An 18,230-nucleotide genomic window follows, 5' to 3' on the forward strand; every position below is an offset into this window, starting at 1 on the left:
ATTATTGAATATTATTGGATATTATTGAATATTATTGACTATGACTGAATATTGTTGACTATGACTGAATATTGTTGAATATTGTTGAATACTATTGACTTTTGATGAATATTATTGACTATTACTGAATATTGTTGAATATTGTTGACTATTATTGAATATTATTGAATATTGCTGAATATTATTGAATATTATTGAATATTATTGCATATTGCTGAATATTATTGACTATTGTTGAATATTATTGACTATGACTGAATATTGTTGACTATTACTGAATATTGTTGAATATTGTTGACTATTATTGAATATTATGGAATATTGCTGAATATTATTGAATATTAAGCACCCCCCAGACTTGCCTGAGGCTTTGACCTGTTCCGGATTTTGCCAAATCAGAGTGCAAGGACACTGAACCAGCAGCAGCAGCTTTCCCCCTTATTCTGCTGAGAAGAATCTTGAAGATCTCTCATCACATGAAGCACAGGGAGATCAGTCTGAGGCACTGAGAGCCGAGACCCTGCTCTGAGTGGGCTGGGAAGTTTTCAAAGGGTTTTTCCCACAGGAAAAATGGCAGGGAAGGAAAAATTGAGGTGATCAACTCACCTCAAGCTGACTCTCCTGCCTGAGCTGCACAGCATTCAGGTTTTCCACTGCACTAAGGATTTGCTCTATTTTCCTTTTGAAATGATGAATTGTCTGGTTAGCCCCCCATTATTGCTCTCTTAACTTTGCTGTGTGACTGAATTGCACAAAGCTGTGTTTTCAAAGGTACAACCTAACACCAAGCTGACATTATTATTAATCTCACCCTGTTTCCATAGGGTGAATCCCCCTAAAAATGTTCATGGGATGCTGCACTTCTCAAAGAGGGAAAAAACCCCTGCAGGAAGGGCAGAAGGACAGAGCATGAAACTCCACTTTATTTTGTTGCTGAGGTGGTGGGATTGGGGTTTCTGCACATCCACACTCTGCCTTCCCTCCTCTGTGACTCACAGCTCTGATGGCCACGAGCTGTGGGTATTTATGAGCCAAACGTGTTCCAGCAGCTCAGAGCATTTCAGAAACAGCTTCCAGCAGCTCTGGAGAGCCTCAGAGCAGCAGGTAGCCAGGAAAGACCACGCTGCTGCCAATTCTAACAGCAGAATGATTTGTTCTCTTAAAAAAAAAAAAAAAAACCTTCACCTTTCATTGGCTCCTTTATTTACCAAGGAGAGATCTGGGTGGGGAATAGAGGGAAGAGTCTCTTCTGTGCAGCCAGATGGAATTCCAAACCCAGTTAGTTTAGGCCGGGAGTTAAGGGGAAGATGTCAAAATATGTTTTCCATTAACGTAACAGCGGAAAACACGAGGTTTAAAATGCAGTATACAAACAATTCCTGCCCTGCCACCAGAGCCCGTGCCAGCAGGAGGGATTTGATCACCAGAGTCAGCTTAAACCAACAGCAACAGAGTTGTAAGTCAGAAATTTGGTGTTTTATTCTGAAATATTTGCTTGGGGTGCTACTTGCCATCAGACTTCAGTCAAAATAGGCTGTAGCAAATGATATGTTAAACGATCCCATCTGCCTGTTTCAAAGGCAAAAAAGCCAAGTAGATTTTGTTAATCCTGAATTTCCAGTTCAGCCTTCCAACTGAGAAGGGACATTTTTTTGCTCTTCATTCACCATGTGGTGCTAAAATGAATGGGGTTAGTTGTATAGGGCAGCAATCAAGACACTGACAGCGAATTTTAACAATCAATAGAACATTGAATTTTTTTTTTTTTTTTTTACTGGAGAAGTTTTACTTTCTGCAGATGGAAGGGAGAAAAGAAAGAGAGCACTATCACCTTCCCTGCATCTGCACTCAGGGGCTGTGGCAGAAAGCACTCCAGAAGGAATAATTCTCATTTTTCTGCACTCACAGCCGAGGGGTTTTGTCTCTCACCATCACTCTGTGCCAGGGTCGGGTGACACAAAGGTGCAGAGGGAGCCTGGAAGGGCACAGCTCAGGAAAGGGACTCGAAGGAGCAACAGAGAGGGGTTGGGAGCAGTCACAGGAGGTGGTGGAGACACGGGAAAGGGGCAGTGACAGCTGAGAGGAGAGGAACGGGGAGAGGGGAAAAGAGGAGAGGGGAAAGGGAGATGGCAGAAAAGGGAGAAAAGAGGGAAAAAGGGGAGAAAAGAGGGAAAAGGGGAAAGGGAAGGGAAGGGAAGGGAAGGGAAGGGAAGGGAAGGGAAGGGAAGGGAAGGGAAGGGAAGGGAAGGGAAGGGAAGGGAAGGGAAGGGAAGGGAAGGGAAGGGAAGGGAAGGGAAGGGAAGGGAAGGGAAGGGAAGGGAAGGGAAGGAGGAAGGGAAAAGGAGAGGAGAAAGAGAAGAGAAGAGAAGAGAAGAGAAGAGAAGAGAAGAGAAGAGAAGAGAAGAGAAGAGAAGAGAAGAGAAGAGAAGAGAAGAGAAGAGAAGAGAAGAGAAGAGAAGAGAGAAGAGAAGAGAAGGAGACATTTAATCACACGGTGTTTGCAGCCTGGCTCTCCAGTCCCACCAGCTCCTGCACTCGTGTGTGCAAGGGCCAAAGCTGAGGCTGGACAGGGGGACAGATTTTTAAAATTAAAATCCTCTGTTATTACATTATTGGACCTTATTACCTCCTATATCCTCTAAGCAGTCTGCACATTCTCCTGTTTTGGGGGGATAGCATTCTTCCAGGGAACAGGCAGTAGCTCAACTATTACATTAACTTTCTGATGCAGGAAAAATTAGTAACATTTTTATAAACCTGAGAAAGAAAAAGGTATAAAAATCACTGCAGAGTGGCCACAGGCTGTCAGTTGTCACCAACTTCCACTTCACTGCTGTGCTACGACGGTTATAAACCTGAAGTGTAAAGTGGAAATTCATCCACAGACAATTTACTTTTCCCCAGCAGAATATTGCATGATGCTCTGGCTAATCACATAATTCAATCCTCATGTATTCAGAGATCACTCAGAAATCAGGAGAATGCATTCAAAACGTTCACTGTGTGGAACATTTCGTTGCCCGAACATCACAATATAAATTCAAGCAAGTAGCTGCCAAAAGACAAAGTTAGAACAGAAATTCCTTAATGATTGACTAAGGAGAGACTCATCACCGAGGTATTAAGTAATTCTTAGGGGAAAGTGAATTAGAATCGCAGTGTATGATGTATTTATTAATTATTTGGTGGCAGTTGAAGAAAAAAGCTTGGGTTTTAAGGACATGAGGTTAGAACACAGCTGCAGGAATTTAACCCATTATATAAATTGACTTTTTAAAGTGCAGAAAGAGAAATCTGAGTTTCACTGGGTCCTGCAAACAGAGCAATATGGAACAAAAAGTTTTACTCATCTGCAGTTTGTTTTTGTTCCAAATTTCTCTTTTTAGAGTATTCTAGCTGTGTGTTCATCTGGATTACAAAACAGCCTGAAGAGTGACACCAGAGTCACTTCAGCAAGAAATGCCCCAACCACTATTTCCCCAGATCTCTGTAATTAAACCATTTCTCCAGGGGTTTGTTGGCTGTTTTCCCTCTCTCAGTTTTTTCAGCACCAAAACACAGCTCTGAGCATCATCTCTGCATCTCCACCAGCCCAAGCCCTGCAGGATCCCTGCCCCCAGCAAACCAGGGGAGGAAATTTTTAAATAGGAAAATAGGAAAATCCTCTGGACAGGGGTTTTTCCTGGGGGATCATTTTCAGGGAGCAGAAAGAAGCCAGGACGTCCCTTCCAACCAAACCATTCTGGGATTGTCTAAGTGCCTCTGCATGAAATATTCCAGGAGGGCACAAAACAGAAAAATAGTGGCACCATCCCAGAGAAAGAAAAAAAAAGGAAGCAGAGCAATAATGACACCATCCCCAAAAAATGTGTGTCTTGTTTTGATCAGTGAGTGAAGCTGGAGTCACCTGAGCCTTTCAAAGCCCTTCACAAATATTAATCCTTAGGAGTTTGCCCATCTTAATTTTCTGGCTTCTAGAGGAAAATAACAACAACAGCAACAACAACAGCATGCAAAAAAACCCCCAAAGAATAACGAAAACAAACTAACAAAAAAAACCCAAAAAACAAACAAAAAACCCCAAAAAACAGGGATTGAATTATTCCCTACTGGAAAATGGAAATGAAAGCACAGAGCAAATAAAGCAGAGTTTCCCAAACAGACTCTGAAGTGCCAATGGATGTGGATTGTGGATCAGAAGAATGTGGGATTGGCTAGGTCAGAGATTAATTTACGCCTCAGGGGACTCCTGGCACAGGGGAGTCTAAGGTGGCACAGAAACCCCAGCGAGGATGGACTCCAGAGGCAAAGAGATGAATCAGAAATGTGGAATAAACAGCCTTGGAACTGCACTTGATCACAATTTACTCTTGGAAATAAATACACTCCCTCACAATGTGTTTGTACATGTATGTATACAGGTATATTTTATACATCAGTGTGCATAAATCTAGGAAATAACCCAGATCCCACAGACACTGATACAGCTGCAGCCCCAGGGCCTGAAAACCCAAAGATTTTCTTGTGACAGTCACACCCTCAGATGTTTTGATATGAAAATGTCTCCTTTCAGTCCCCAGCAAGGAAGTGGTGATTTTGATTTTCACAACCACAGAGCCTGCAAGGACCCTGTGGGGCTAAAGCCACAGCACATTTCCCCACAGGGCCGCAGTCAGGGACCCCAAAATCCTGAGCATGATGAGGGGGATCAGGTTTGTATGGCAGATTTCATCCATGAAAAGGGGCAGAAAAGGACAAAGAGGTCCACAGAGAGACTCACTGCAATCCATTCCCTGTCTTGGCTGCGATCACAGAATCGTGGTGGTGCCTCAGGTTTGAGCTTTTCTATTTTTCACATTCTGTGCTGCTTTAGTGGGTGGGTCTGGGCTTCACATGAGGGGATGCTGAGCTCTCTGCACAGAGCAGGGACACAAAACAATTCCTGCTCCAGCTGGGGACCAAGGACAAATGATCCAAATCTCAGCCCAAGAGCACAAACAGCGTGGAATGAAGAGAGAAAAACAAGGATGGGACTACATGGGCTGGAGCTGGAATTGGACAATGAACTGCAAGGTGCAAATGGAGCAGAACTTACAAAAGTGAGAGACCCCGTGAGTGGTTGTGCATTTTGTGACCATTTTGGGTTCACCTGGGGTGCAGCCCTGGCTGGGCTCTTGTGCTGCCCAAGGTGGATCCACTGAGGCCTCCTAATAAATCCCTGCTTTTTTCTTTAGCTCTGTCTGGCCTCTGTTCTAGCTCAGCCCTCACAAGGCATCAATGGAATGGTTTGGGTGGGAAGGGACCTTGGAGAACATCTGGCCATGGCAGGGACACCTTGCACTGTCCCAGGCTGCTCCAAGCCCTGTCCAGCCTGGCCTTGGGCACTGCCAGGGATCCAGGGGCAGCCCCAGCTGCTCTGGGCACCCTGTGCCAGGGTCTGCCCACCCTGCCAGGGAACAATTCCTGCCCAAGATCCCATCCAGCCCTGCCCTCTGGCACTGGGAGCCATTCCCTGGGTGCTGTCCCTGCAGGCCTTGTCCCCAGTCCCTCTGCAGCTCTCCTGGAGCCCCTTCAGGCCCTGCCAGGGGCTCTGAGCTCTGCCTGGAGCCTTCTCCTCTGCAGGTGAGCAGCCCCAGCTCTCCCCGGGAGCATCCCCGTGGCTCCATGGGTTTATCATTAATTAACAGGGTTATTAACAGCGTTATTAACTCAAACAGCCCCGAGGTTCCTCACTCAAGAGGAACAGAGCCCATCCCAGCAGCCCGGGTGATGCAGCTGTGCTGGAATGTCCTGGCACAGAATAATTAAATAATTAACCCCTCTTCCTCGGTGTGAGATGATCTCCACTAATTTCAATTAAATTTTCTACTAATTTGCTAAATTTATTTTAATTATTAAATTTAAATTAAAGTGCTAAATTTAAAATACTAGATTCACTGAATTTAAATGACTAAATTTACTAAAATTACTAAATTTAAATTAAAATTCTCTACTAATTTAAAATTTATCAATTATTACAAGAACAATTGTAAACAATTGTTTAAATATCTAAATCTAAAATAACAATTCAATGTTTTAATACTTAATAATTATATAATTTAATAGATATTATTAATTATCTAATTAATTCCTAATTATTATCAATTTCTTCTCCACTACGTACATTATTTTTACTCTAATGTTTCCTCATACTCATAACAAAAAATATTAATAATAATAACTTATGTCATTGTTTTATATATCTCATACAATTTTACAAAACAAAATAATCAGTATTTTATTTCTCACAGCAAGACCCATTCTTCACTTCCAAGATTTTTTTTTAAAATCCTCCAATCCCTACAAAAAAACCCATAAGTTTACTTGTACTTTAACAAGTACAAAATCCAAATAAACTTCAATAAAAAATATAAAACTCTTATAAATATTAAATCACACAAGATTTAATCTGAGACCTTGGAAAAGGTTCCCAAACTTTGGTGCCAGAAGCGAGAATTTGGGTTTATAGTTTAAAGCAGAAACACATTAAGCTAAGTTTTGAGTTTTAGAGTTTAAAATATAGGAAAAATAACAGTATTTACAAAGGCAACAAGAAGTTTTAGAGCGTAGTACTCTAAATTTGTGTGTCATAACATGTTTGGCTAAGAAAGCTTACACTGCAGCATGAGTCCACGAGATGAAATATTTAAGGATTGGGTCAAAAGCATAAATATCCTTTTTGGCAGTGTTTTATGAGTTAATAAATCCTTAAAAGGTCTTGTAACTAAAGGTCTTGTGACCTTCTGAGCCATGTGGTGAAGATGTGAGCCAAACTCACCCTTCCTGCCTGTATAACAGGTAAGAAAAATAAATTGCACCATCTAAAGCAACCCGGAGGTCCCATCTCTAATTCATTCAAAAGTCCCACAAGACCCCACCCCATCCAGGGTAACAGATTATTGGGATCCTTTTGGGGTTCCTGGCACTGCAACAGCTCAAAATTTCGTTTTTTTTTTAACTAATATAAGATAATGAGACTTAAAGAAACTATTTCTACTTAAGTGCCTCTACCTCACTTTATAAGTTTTATACTTGATCAGTTTTATAGTCACTTTATAAGATTAAATAATAACTGACTCCAAATTTCAGGAGCCAGGTATAAATCTCTGGGAACACAGAGTTTTCTGATTGTTACAAAAAAAAAAATTACTGCACTTTTCACCTAAAACCAAGTTGGGATTTCTTAATTTTTTTTTGTGTATTTTAGGGGGTTTTGTTTGTTTTCATTTGGGGTTTTTTTGTTTTGTTGTTGTTGCTTTTAAGATTTTTACAATCTCAGCAGCATCTACACCGGGAGGAAGGAAACTGTGGGGAACAGCAGTGGTAAGAATCAAAAAGCACTTTTGCTGCTCCAGTACAATTTGAAACACGAATTATCTGGTTTACAACTCCTCACCTTCCACAATTACCTCTAATGGTAGCAGCACACAAGACAATGCTCTGAAATGTAAATAATTCCATTTATTAGCACCACAAGCAGCTGTTCTACCCTTCTGAGTGCTTCCTGCCTGCCAGGGAATATTCAGAGCACCACAAAATCATGGAATGGTTTGGGTGGGAAGGGACCTGCTCATCTCCTTCCACCCCTGCCACGGCAGGGACACCTTCACCTGGACCCCAGTGTCCAGCCTGGCCTTGGACATTCCAGGGATCCAGCCAGAGATGTTGAGAGTGATCTTATGGAAACTCCCAGATTTTCCCATAAATCCTATTCCAAATGGAAAACACGGACCCCAACAGATCTCTGAGTTGCACCAGGAGTAGCAGCAACTTTGATTCTGCAAGCCCAGCTCAGGTCAGAGGGGTGCAGTCAATGTGACAGAGGAGGTGCCTAAAACATGAGGGTGAACTTTGCATTTCTGCTTTGAGGGGAGGTGTTTCTTCTATATTTTTCATATAGAAAAATCGACATTCTGAATGCAAGCAGCTGTGAGAGCTGGGCAGCCTGCAGGTTCTTCAAGGGGCTTCAAGAAATATTCTGTGGAGGATATTTCACCTTCCTGGCAGGTGGAAGTCTTCTAACAATGCTGCACATCTGTCACATTAAGGAGAATAAATATTTGCTAGGAAGAAGGAAGCTCTAAAGACCAGCCTGGTGACCAGGAGCCATTATTTCTCTTATTATTTGTACCTATTAAAGAAAAATTTCCTCCCATGATTGGTCATTTAAGGTCATGAATATTTGAAAAGATCTGCATTTCATCTCCTTGGGGGGAAGGGTGGGGGTTTGTACAGCACAAGAAATTGTTTAAATGCAAGACAAATTAGGCAGAACCAGTCCATGTGCACTTATTCCCATCTCCCCCCACATTTCACAGCCCGGAGGTGGATTTTGAGTTGTTTTTTAGACTGGACCATCCCAGACAGCTCAGGGAAGGAGGAGAAAAATATCCCTGCAAAGAGCAGCGAGGTGACAGCGCTGACAACAGCAGCTCCAGCACACCGAGAGCCTGGGCTTATCTCCCAACTGCTTCCTCCCAGCTTATCAGAGGCTGCACAGCCTCCCTTCGCTGCCAAACAAGAGCCCTGGCTGACAGAAAATATCAGAGTGTTGGTCAGAAAGGCCCCAGAGCTGCTGGAATGTCCAGCTCTGGGCAGAACCCATCCTTGTTTCCCATGAGCTGCACGGAGAAGGGTCATTGTCCACACACCTCCAGGAGCCTCCTGCTCCAGCCTGGGCTCACAGAATCCCAGAACATCCTGAGCTGGATCCCCCAGGGATCATCAGTGCAGCCCCTGGCCCTGCACAGGCACCCCAACAACCCCACCCTGAGCCCCCCTGGCAGCGCTGCCATCGAGGCTGGAGAGGGGCTGGGAACACAAACCCTGTGAGGAACAACTGAGGGAGCTGGGGGTGCTCAGCCTGGAGAAAAGGAGACTCAGGGGTGCCCTTATCACTCTGGAGAAAAGGAGACTCAGGGGTGCCCTTATCACTCTCCACAGCTCCTGGAAGGTGCCTGTGCTCAGCTGGGGCTGGGCTCTTTCTCCAGGCAGCACTGACAGAACCAGAGCACACAGCCTCAAGCTGCCCCAAGGGAAATTTAGGTTGGATATTGGGAAAAGGTTTTTTCCAGAAAGGGTGACAAAGTTCTGCAATGTTCTGCCCGGGGAGGTGGTGGAGTCACCATCCCTGGGTGTGTTTAACACAGCCTGGATGTGGCACTGGGTGCCAGGGTTGAGTTGAGGAGCTGGGGCTGGGCTGCACTCGATGACCTTGAAGGTCTCTCCCAACCCAGTGATTCTGGGATTCTGTGTCCAAACGCTGCTAAAGCTCTGGCAGCCTTGGGGCCGGGAGCATTCCCTGGGGAGCCTGGGCAGTGCCCAGCAGCCTCGGGGGGAAGAACCTTTCCCTGAGCTCCATGGCAAGCCCTGGCACAGCTGCAGCCCTTGCTGGCCTCCTGTCCCTGTCCCAGAGCAGAGCTCAGCCCCTGCCCCTGTGCCTCCCCTGGGGAGGAGCTGCAGCCCCGAGGAGCCTCCCCTCAGACCCTTCCCCAGGTTTGTATCCCTGAGCAGGCTGGAAGGGTCTGGCAGCAGTGAGGAACAGGCTCAGGAAGGACACTCTGCTCTCCCCAGCACAGCCCTGTCCCGGGCACTGCAGACACTGGTGAGATGTCAGATTAAACCTTTTTCTGACCCAGAGATGGGGTAACTGAGAGGCATTTTAAAAACTTTTAGTCCATTTTCAGTCTCATGAGAAGGATGAGACAATACAGATGTTATAATTCACACCACCACAATCAGAAGCCAATTATTTCCTAATTACAATACACTATAAGCTTCTCTTTCTGTCAGGCTTTGAGAATTTTCTAGAAATCCATTTCCTACATTGAGACCTTGTCCCAAAGTGGTCATGAGGTGATGGAGAGAGAAATGCCACTTGCACTTGGAGTTCCTGTGCCTTGTTAAGGAGCCTTGTTCATACACCAAGGAACGGATAATTAATAAATCATCTAATTGTGAAACTGCCCACTGCACCCATCCTAGGGACCATCAGCACTAAGCCAACCCAGACATCATCAAGCATCAGCTCAGGTCACGATCAGATCTTGGAGAAAGCCAAGAAGGGAACAGAAGAAAAATCCCAGAATGGTTTGGGTTGGAAAGGACCTTCAAGCTCATCCCAGTCTGCCTCCTGCCACCTTCCACCACACCAGGTTGCTCCAAGCCCCATCCAGCCTGGCCTGGAACACTTCCAGGAAGCCTCAGCTTCTCTGGGCAACCTGTGCCACAGCCTCATCACTCACACAGGGAACAATCCCTTCCTGGTATTTCATCTAAACCTCCTCTCTTTCAGTTTAAAGCCATTTCCTTTCACGTGAGTTGATGCTCCACTCCAACAGCACCTAAAACATGAGAAATCCTGTGTGCAAAAGCAGCATCGGATGCTCAGGTGCTCCAGAAGACACTCATCCATCATAAATAACCCTCACAAATCAGGGGAACACAGTAGCTTCCACCAGCATTGCACTGAGGCCATCACTGTAATTGCTGTGTAGCACTGCTGGATGTCTCCATATGATGATGATGATGATGATGATGATGATAATAATAATAATAATAATAATAATAATAATAATAATAATATTCAGTGCTCAGTGCCCTGGTTTCTCCAATCACTCCCTTAGGGGAGAAAAGGTCCTTGTCAAATGCCCCACTCTGTCCCTGCTCAGCTTTACCTGTCAGCGTGAGGCTGCTTTATCCAAAGCCTCCAGGACTCTCAGACACCAGAGGTCAGAAGAAGGAGAATAACTGATATCATTCCCTGGGCAGGGTGAATGTTTAATCAGCTGGGTGTTAAGCCAGAAATTCTCCAGAACAGTTCCAGGGTTGTCATGGTGGCAATGGGATCTTAAGCTGATACTAAGGAACAGTCTGACAATGACTAACCAGGTGGTTGTTAAGGAAATTGCTAATTCTGCTGAGGTTGTTTGCCTATAATCATTCCACCCCTGCTTTTTCCCCTTCTCTCCTCTTCCCCTGATGTTTCTTGTCAGTCTTAACTAGTGACATCTCCAGAAGAGGCATCCTTAATTACAGGCTCCATTCAGCAGGACCCTTTGCCTTGTGTTAACCTCAAAAAACCACTAGCCATGTAATCCCAGACAAATTCCTGAGTTATTGGTGCTTCCCTCCCCCACATGACTTCATCCTCATGCTTCCAAACCCGTGGGGCACTTCCAAAACTCAGCCATGGAGACAGAACCATCTCTCTTCACACCTGGATTTGCTCCTGATGGGGGGAGCCCATGAGGATTCCCTCATGCCCAGCCCAGCTGCAGAAGGGATGTTTGTGAGTTTGGAGCATGGATTTGGTTCCTGATGGGAAAGGGAAAATGGGCACTCCAAAGCTCACTGGGAGAGAAGTAAATCCAGCCAGGATCCTCTTCTCTAGAAGGGATGGGGGAAATTTAATTTTATGGGCCAAACAGCAATTCCTGGGATTTGAGCTGCTCTGAAAGGCCTGGAACGTGAGCCCTGCTGCTCTGGCTTCGAGAGGGAGCCAGGAAATCTCACAGAATCATGGAATGGTTTGGGTTGGAAGGGACCTTAAAGCTCATCCCATTTCACCCCTGCCATGGCAGGGACACCTTCCACTGTCCCAGGCTGCTCCAAGCCCTGTCCAGCCTGGCCTTGGGCACTGCCAGGGATGAGACAGGCACATCTTCTCTGGAAAACCTTTGGCTCACCCTCCTCTCAATGAAGAATTTCTTTGGATATCATCGCTAAACTTCTTCTCTTTCAGTTTCAACCCATTCCCTCTTGTCCTGCCACTCCTGGTTCAGAGATGCTGAACACAGTGCCACCCCCTGAACTTCTGCTTTGTTCCTGCTCTTGTTCCACCTTTTCTTTGCCAGGATGAGACTTTGTAAGGATCAGAGATGCCCTGAAGAAGTCAGAGCATGAAGTCACCCTGATGCCTCAGGTCTGAGCTTTTCTGTTTTTCAGATTCTGTGCTGCTTTAGTGGGTGGGTCTGGGCTTCACATGAGGGGATGCTGAGCTCTCTGCACAGAGCAGGGACACAAAACAATTCCTGCTCCAGCTGGGGACCAAGGACAAATGATCCAAACCTCAGCCCAAGAGCACAAACACCGTGGAATGAAGAGAGAAAAACAAGGATGGGACTGCTGGGCTGGGGCTGGAATTGGACAATGAACTGCAAGATGCAAATGGAGCAGAACTGATAAAAGTGAGAGACCCCGTGACCTGTTTTGTGACCATTTTGGGTTCTGCTGCCCAAGGTGGATCCATTGGGGCCTTTTAATAAATCCCTGCTTTATTAATTCACTCTGTCTGGCCTCTGCTCTAGGTCAGCCTTCACAAGGCATCAGCCCTGCCAGGGGAGACTGGGATGTGTCTGGAGCTGCTCCTCCTCAGAGCCTGCACGCAGGTACCTGCTGCTGTTTGTCCTCACACACATCCACACATTCTGCACATGAAGCCAAAGAAAAACTCCCTCACACAGGGAAAAAAAACCAAAAAAACATTTGTGGAACCTGGATGGTGGGAATATGCACCAGTGAGCTCATCAGGGAGGAACACCTCTACAGTCAATGTAATTATTATTTCTGTCAGCTTCTTGCTGAGGATTTCTTTCAGATTTGGGACAAGAAAACAAAGCATCTGATTTTTGTTTGCATATTCTTTATATGAAAGTCATTATTGATGCAGCATTCTGTGACCTGTTCCTTTGACTGCAATGCTCAGTCATTAACCTCTTGCAAAGCTTCCTCCCACGACACATTTGTACAACTCTGAACAACTTCTCTGGCATTTACTAAGCTCAGAAAAACAAATTCCTAATACTCAGAGAAAAAAAAAAAACCAAACTTATGAATTGCCTTTAAATCGTTTTTCAAATGCCTTCATTTGAGATTTCTACAGCTCTTCACTCCTGAGGACATCAGGAAATGCCCAAGAGAATGGCATGAAGTTGTGTCTGGGTGCTGGGATGGGTCTCAGGGAAAGGTTCTTCTGTGATTTTATGACCAGATCAAGGAACCAAAACAGTTTCTAAAGTTCTGTTTGGGAAACTTCTTGCTTCTGTTGCAATTTAAAATACACCTTTTAACTTTACTGCTGGGCAGACAATGCCTAACCCCTGCAGTGACATAAGTGAGCAGGAATACTGTGGGAAGAGGAAGAGTTTCTCATTCATTGACATGAAATCACATGTCTAGACATAACTAGGTATTGTTTTAACAACTCAGCTGAATTAACAACATTTAAACTTCTCTAGAAATTGCCATCTTTCATAAAACATCACGCAAAGCTGAAAGTAAGTTTGTTTTTTTCTCCTTCCCCCCCCCCTCCCCGCAACCTGGAAATAATTTGTGTATTAACATGTCCTGAAATCATTTCTGAAATGCAAATATTGCCATCTCTTATAAAACATCACCAAAAGCTGAAAATGGGTTTGTTTTTTCCGCTTTCCCCCCTGAATAAAAATAATTTGTGTATTAATATGACCCTGAAATAATTTCCTTTCTGTGCTTTGTGTGCTAAGAAAAGGGACTCTAGGAAGAGCCCTGTATAAATGGATTCCTCTTTGCTCAGGGAGTTAAATTTTGGGAAGGAAGGTTTTGTCACCTATTTATGAATTTATGGATAATTATTCCATAAGCTGCTTGGATTCCTCTGTTTAGGGGCTCATGGTTTGTGCTGAAGGAAGGTTTTGTCACCTATTTATGAATTTATGGATAATTATTCCATAAGCTGCTTGGATTCCTCTTTGCTCAGTAGGTTAAGGGGTCCATAGTTTGTTCTGAAGGAAGGTTTTCTCAACTATTTATGGATAATTAGTCTATAAGCTGCTTGGATTCCTCTGTTTAGGGGTTCATAGTTTGTGCTGAAGGAAGGTTTTGTCACCTATTTATGAATTTATGGATAATTATTCCATAAGCTGCTTGGATTCCTCTGTTTAGGGGTCCATAGTTTGTGCTGAAGGAAGGTTTTGTCACCTATTTATGAATTTATGGATGATTAGTCTATAAGCTGCTTCTGTTCCTCTGCTGAGGGGTCCATGGTTTGTGCTGAAGGAAGGCTTTATCATCTGTGTATGAATTTATGGAGAATTACTCCCTAAGCTGCTCGGACAGACGTGGGAAAGCCGGCACGTTCCCAGACAATAAGCTGGATTTGTGAGTGTTTGAACAAAGGAATAAAGACTTGCCAGTCCAAACAAGACAAAACAACGCGTCTGAAAGCGCACATTAGAGACAGAAACCTCCCCTTTTTGCGCGTCAAACATCGGCACCGCAAGCCTGGACCGCGATGGATTGCAATGGATCCCGGTGGATCGCAATGGACCATGATGGGTCCCGGTGGATCCCGGTGGATCCTGGCAGATCGCAATGGACCCTAGTGGATCGCAATGGATCCTGGTGGACTGTGATGGATCCCGGTGGATCCCAATGGATCCTGGTGGATCATGATGGATCCCAGTGGACCGCGATGGGTCCCAGTGGATCGCAATGGACCGCGATGGATCCCGGTGGATCCCAATGGATCCTGGTGGATCATGATGGGTCCCGGTGGACCGCGATGGGTCCCAGTGGATCGCAATGGACCGCGATGGATCCCGGTGGATCGCAATGGATCCCGGTGGACTGCGATGGATCCCAGTGGATCACAATGGATCCCGGTAGACTGCGATGGATCCCAGTGGATCGCAATGGATCCCGGTGGATCGTGATGGATCACAGTGGACTGTGATGGATCCCGGTGGATCCTGGTGGATCGCAATGGATCCCGGTAAACTGCAATGGATCCCAGTGGATCGCAATGGATCCCGGTGGATCCCAGTAGACTGCGATGGATCCCGGTGGATCCCAATGGATCGCAGTCCCCGAGGCCGGGCGAGCACGCCGGGCTGCCGCTGGCCCGCATCCAGCCCTGCACTGCGCTGGCATTTGTTCCGAGGGAGGCAGCCAGGGAGGGGGATCTGGGATAAATATAACCCGCTCGCCTCCAGCAGAAACTCCCGAGCGGGCGGGACCCGCCTGTTGAATCAGCAGCGCGCCCGGACTCCGCTTTTAGCTCGGCTAAAGCTGAAAGCGAGCGGGGGAAATGGGCTGGGATACGAGAAAGCCGCTCTGTTTACTGGCCTCGAATGTGTTGTGATTAAACGTGGCAGCTGTCGGTGCTCCGAGGTGTTACAAGCACGGGGTTATTTAAAGACAATGAGCGGCGCCGTCTATTCTGCAGCACCGAAGTTATTTCGTGGCAGAAAGTGGCTTTTAGTGGCAGGGAATACTCTCAGCTGGAGGATTTCCCCCAAAAGCCAGGGCAAATGATGTCGTCTGGCTGCTCGATGATTACAGAATTCCAGGATAGGCTGGGATGGAAGGGAGCCTCAATCCCACCTTGGTCTGCCCTGTCCCAAGGGCAGGGACACCTTCCACTGGCCCAGGGTGCTCCAAGCCCTGTCCAGCCTGGCCCTGGGCACTGCCAGGGATGGGTCTGATCGTGTTTACACAGAAAGTGTATTTCTGATGTACCTTCACATACCTAATGCACAATTTAACAGCAGCTCTCTCTAGACCACACTCAGCCTTAAATCTTGCGATGGGTGACCCCATCCCTCCCTCCCAGCCTGGCTGCAGGGGCTCAGCGTGGTGCCAAGCCCCTTGATGAAGGAGATGCCACCATTTATAGGCCAAATCGACAGGTTTATATGGCAATCCTACAAGTTTATAAGGCAGTCCTACAGATTTATAAGGCAGTCCTACAGATTTATAAGGCAGTCCTACAGATTTGTATGACAATCCTACAAAATACTCCCTGAGAGGGCAGACCTGATGCTAAAGGTACAGACCCCAGTGTGCTGGCTGCAGTGTCAGCCCCTCTCCAGGTGCTGCCGATTTCCCAGTGGCTCAGACCCCTCCCCGGGAGCGGAGTTGGCTCTCGGGGCCCCAGGACAGGAACATTGCTCCTGTGAGAGGAATTAATGAGATGCAAATGGCTCCGCAGGGAGATGCAAAGCAGGGGTGGCTGTGAGGGACCTGGCTTTGCCTTTCCTCTGTGGCAGTGGATGCTCCTGTCCCCATCCCCAAGCTCACTGGGATCATTCCTGTTCTGCAAGAAGCAAGCAGGGACAAAGAAATTCCAGCTGTCAAGCCCTTCTGTCTGCTCCTTCAGGCTCCAGGCCAAGATCCTGTTGTTACCTGAGAACCCAGATTCCGATTAAAAAGATGAGCAGTTCCAAACCTCGTGGTTATGGGAACAGCTCTGACAACACCAACTCCAAACAACAAACCCCCGGAGCCTGCCCACAGCTGTGTAACCCCAAGGCAAGTGAAACACATCTCACAGAATTCCAGTACATCTCCCCTCCCCTGGGACAGCAGCACTGAGAGGTAAAGACACAGCTGGATGTGTTGGGTTTTTGTAAAACATGAGCTGAGATTTTCATGTATTCAACACCTCTGTAGTCCTACAAGGTCCTGCCTTGGGGGTTTTGCCTCAGCAGCCACCCAGAAGTCAAACTGTTCATCCCAAACTCTCTCAGCAGACACAGTCAGAGGTTGATTCTACCCGTCTCGAACGAGGTAACCGTGAAAGAGCCTCCCAAAATGCCTCCCCTTCTACTAAACGTGCCACTTTAAATTAAAACCTGAGGCTGAACTGATCCTGAACTGGCTGAAGCAAAGTCAGACTGAAAAGTGAAACAGCAGAGGCGGAGAGGGAAGCACAGGAGCTTGAGGTCAGTATTTAGAGACTGATTTTTTTTCTTTTCTCTAAGCCAGACGTTACTTTCTATTCTCAAATGATTTGCAACCAAGATAGAGTTGAAAAGTTTAGGCAGAAGCAGATGAAAAAAGCCTCAACTAAATGATTCTGAAGCTGAGCTCTCAGTTCAACCGACCAGTTAAAGCCTCAGTTTAAGGACATTCCAAATGCAAAAAGGTAAAGTACATTTAACAATGTTTAATACAATTATTATTAATTCTGCTCTTTAATTAGTAAGTCTCACCTCTTTCAATAGAAAAGCCAAAGTAAAGGCTTCCGAGCGCTGTCTAAGTAAAAAGCATGGAAACGTTTAATCAGGCAGCGGGAACTCACGCTCGGAACAGGCACGTCCACAAAATCCCACTCTAACAGGAGATGAATCTTGTTTCACAACACACTTTATTCAAAACCAACAGCCGAAACCACATCAAGAACAGACGGCGGACGCTTGCAAATAGGTCTCGCTGCGACTTCCCCTCGTTTCTAAGCCCGACCCGACAGCGAGCGCCGGGATCTCCCAGCTCTGGCAAACTCCAGGAACGAGCTGGAGTTGAAACCACCTCCCTCCACCCCCAAAGAGGAGGAGGAGGAGCGCAAGGGGGGGTCGGGGACAGCGGGGAGAGAGGGACGGGGACAGCATGGAGAGAGGGGGACAGCGGGAAGAGAGGGACGGGGACAGCATGGAGAGAGGGGGAAAGCGGGAAGAGAGGGACGGGGACAGCATGGAGAGAGGGGGAAAGCGGGAAGAGAGGGACGGGGACAGCATGGAGAGAGGGGGAAAGCGGGAAGAGAGGGACGGGGACAGCAGGAAGAGAAGGGCGAGAACAGCACGGAGAGGGGGAGAACACGGAGACGGGCACGAGTGCAGTGCTGAGCGGTGCCGACTCCGACCCCACCGGAGCGCCTGCCCTGGGCCCCCTTCCCCCCTGAGCGGACACTTTGGGGCTCGCGGACCGGCTGGGACCCCCCGGCAGCGCCGCGTCCCCGCCGCGCCTGAGCCGGGAGCGCGGAGCTGTTCCGGGCAGCCCCTGAGCCGGGAGCGCGGAGCTGTTCCGGGCAGCCCCGCGGGGCCGGGAGCTGTTCCGGGCAGCCCCGCGGGGCCGGGAGCTGTTCCGGGCAGCCCCGCGGGGCCGGGAGCGCGGAGCTGTTCCGGGCAGCCCCGCGGGGCCGGGAGCTGTTCCGGGCAGCCCCGCGGGGCCGGGAGCTGTTCCGGGCAGCCCCGCGGGGCCGGGAGCGGCGCTGCGCGGGCCCCCCCGCCGGCCGGGCGGTGTCGGTTCCCGTGCCCGGGCGGGGCCGCGCTGCGGGCGGTGCCCCGGGGCAACGGCACCGGCGCCGGGAGGGGGAGCCCGGGGCGGTTCGGCGGCGCCGCCTCCGCCGCTCCCTCGCTCCCAACTTTCCGGGGGCGGCGCGACCGGTGCCCCCCGCCCCGGAGCGCGGCGGGACCGCGCATCCCGCGCCGGGA

The 18,230-nt window shown here is 47.4% G+C and overlaps 1 protein-coding gene across 6 annotated transcripts in view; it reads right to left on the minus strand.

Moving 5' to 3' along the window:
- LOC119712547 (DNA-binding protein RFX2-like) overlaps positions 1-18,230 on the minus strand; it is a 79,034-nt gene that overhangs the window by 60,556 nt on the left and 248 nt on the right. The gene's annotated exons all lie outside the window — the stretch shown is intronic.

The sequence above is a fragment of the Motacilla alba genome, chromosome 28 (assembly GCF_015832195.1).
Source record: "Motacilla alba alba isolate MOTALB_02 chromosome 28, Motacilla_alba_V1.0_pri, whole genome shotgun sequence".
Lineage (NCBI taxonomy): Eukaryota > Metazoa > Chordata > Aves > Passeriformes > Motacillidae > Motacilla > Motacilla alba.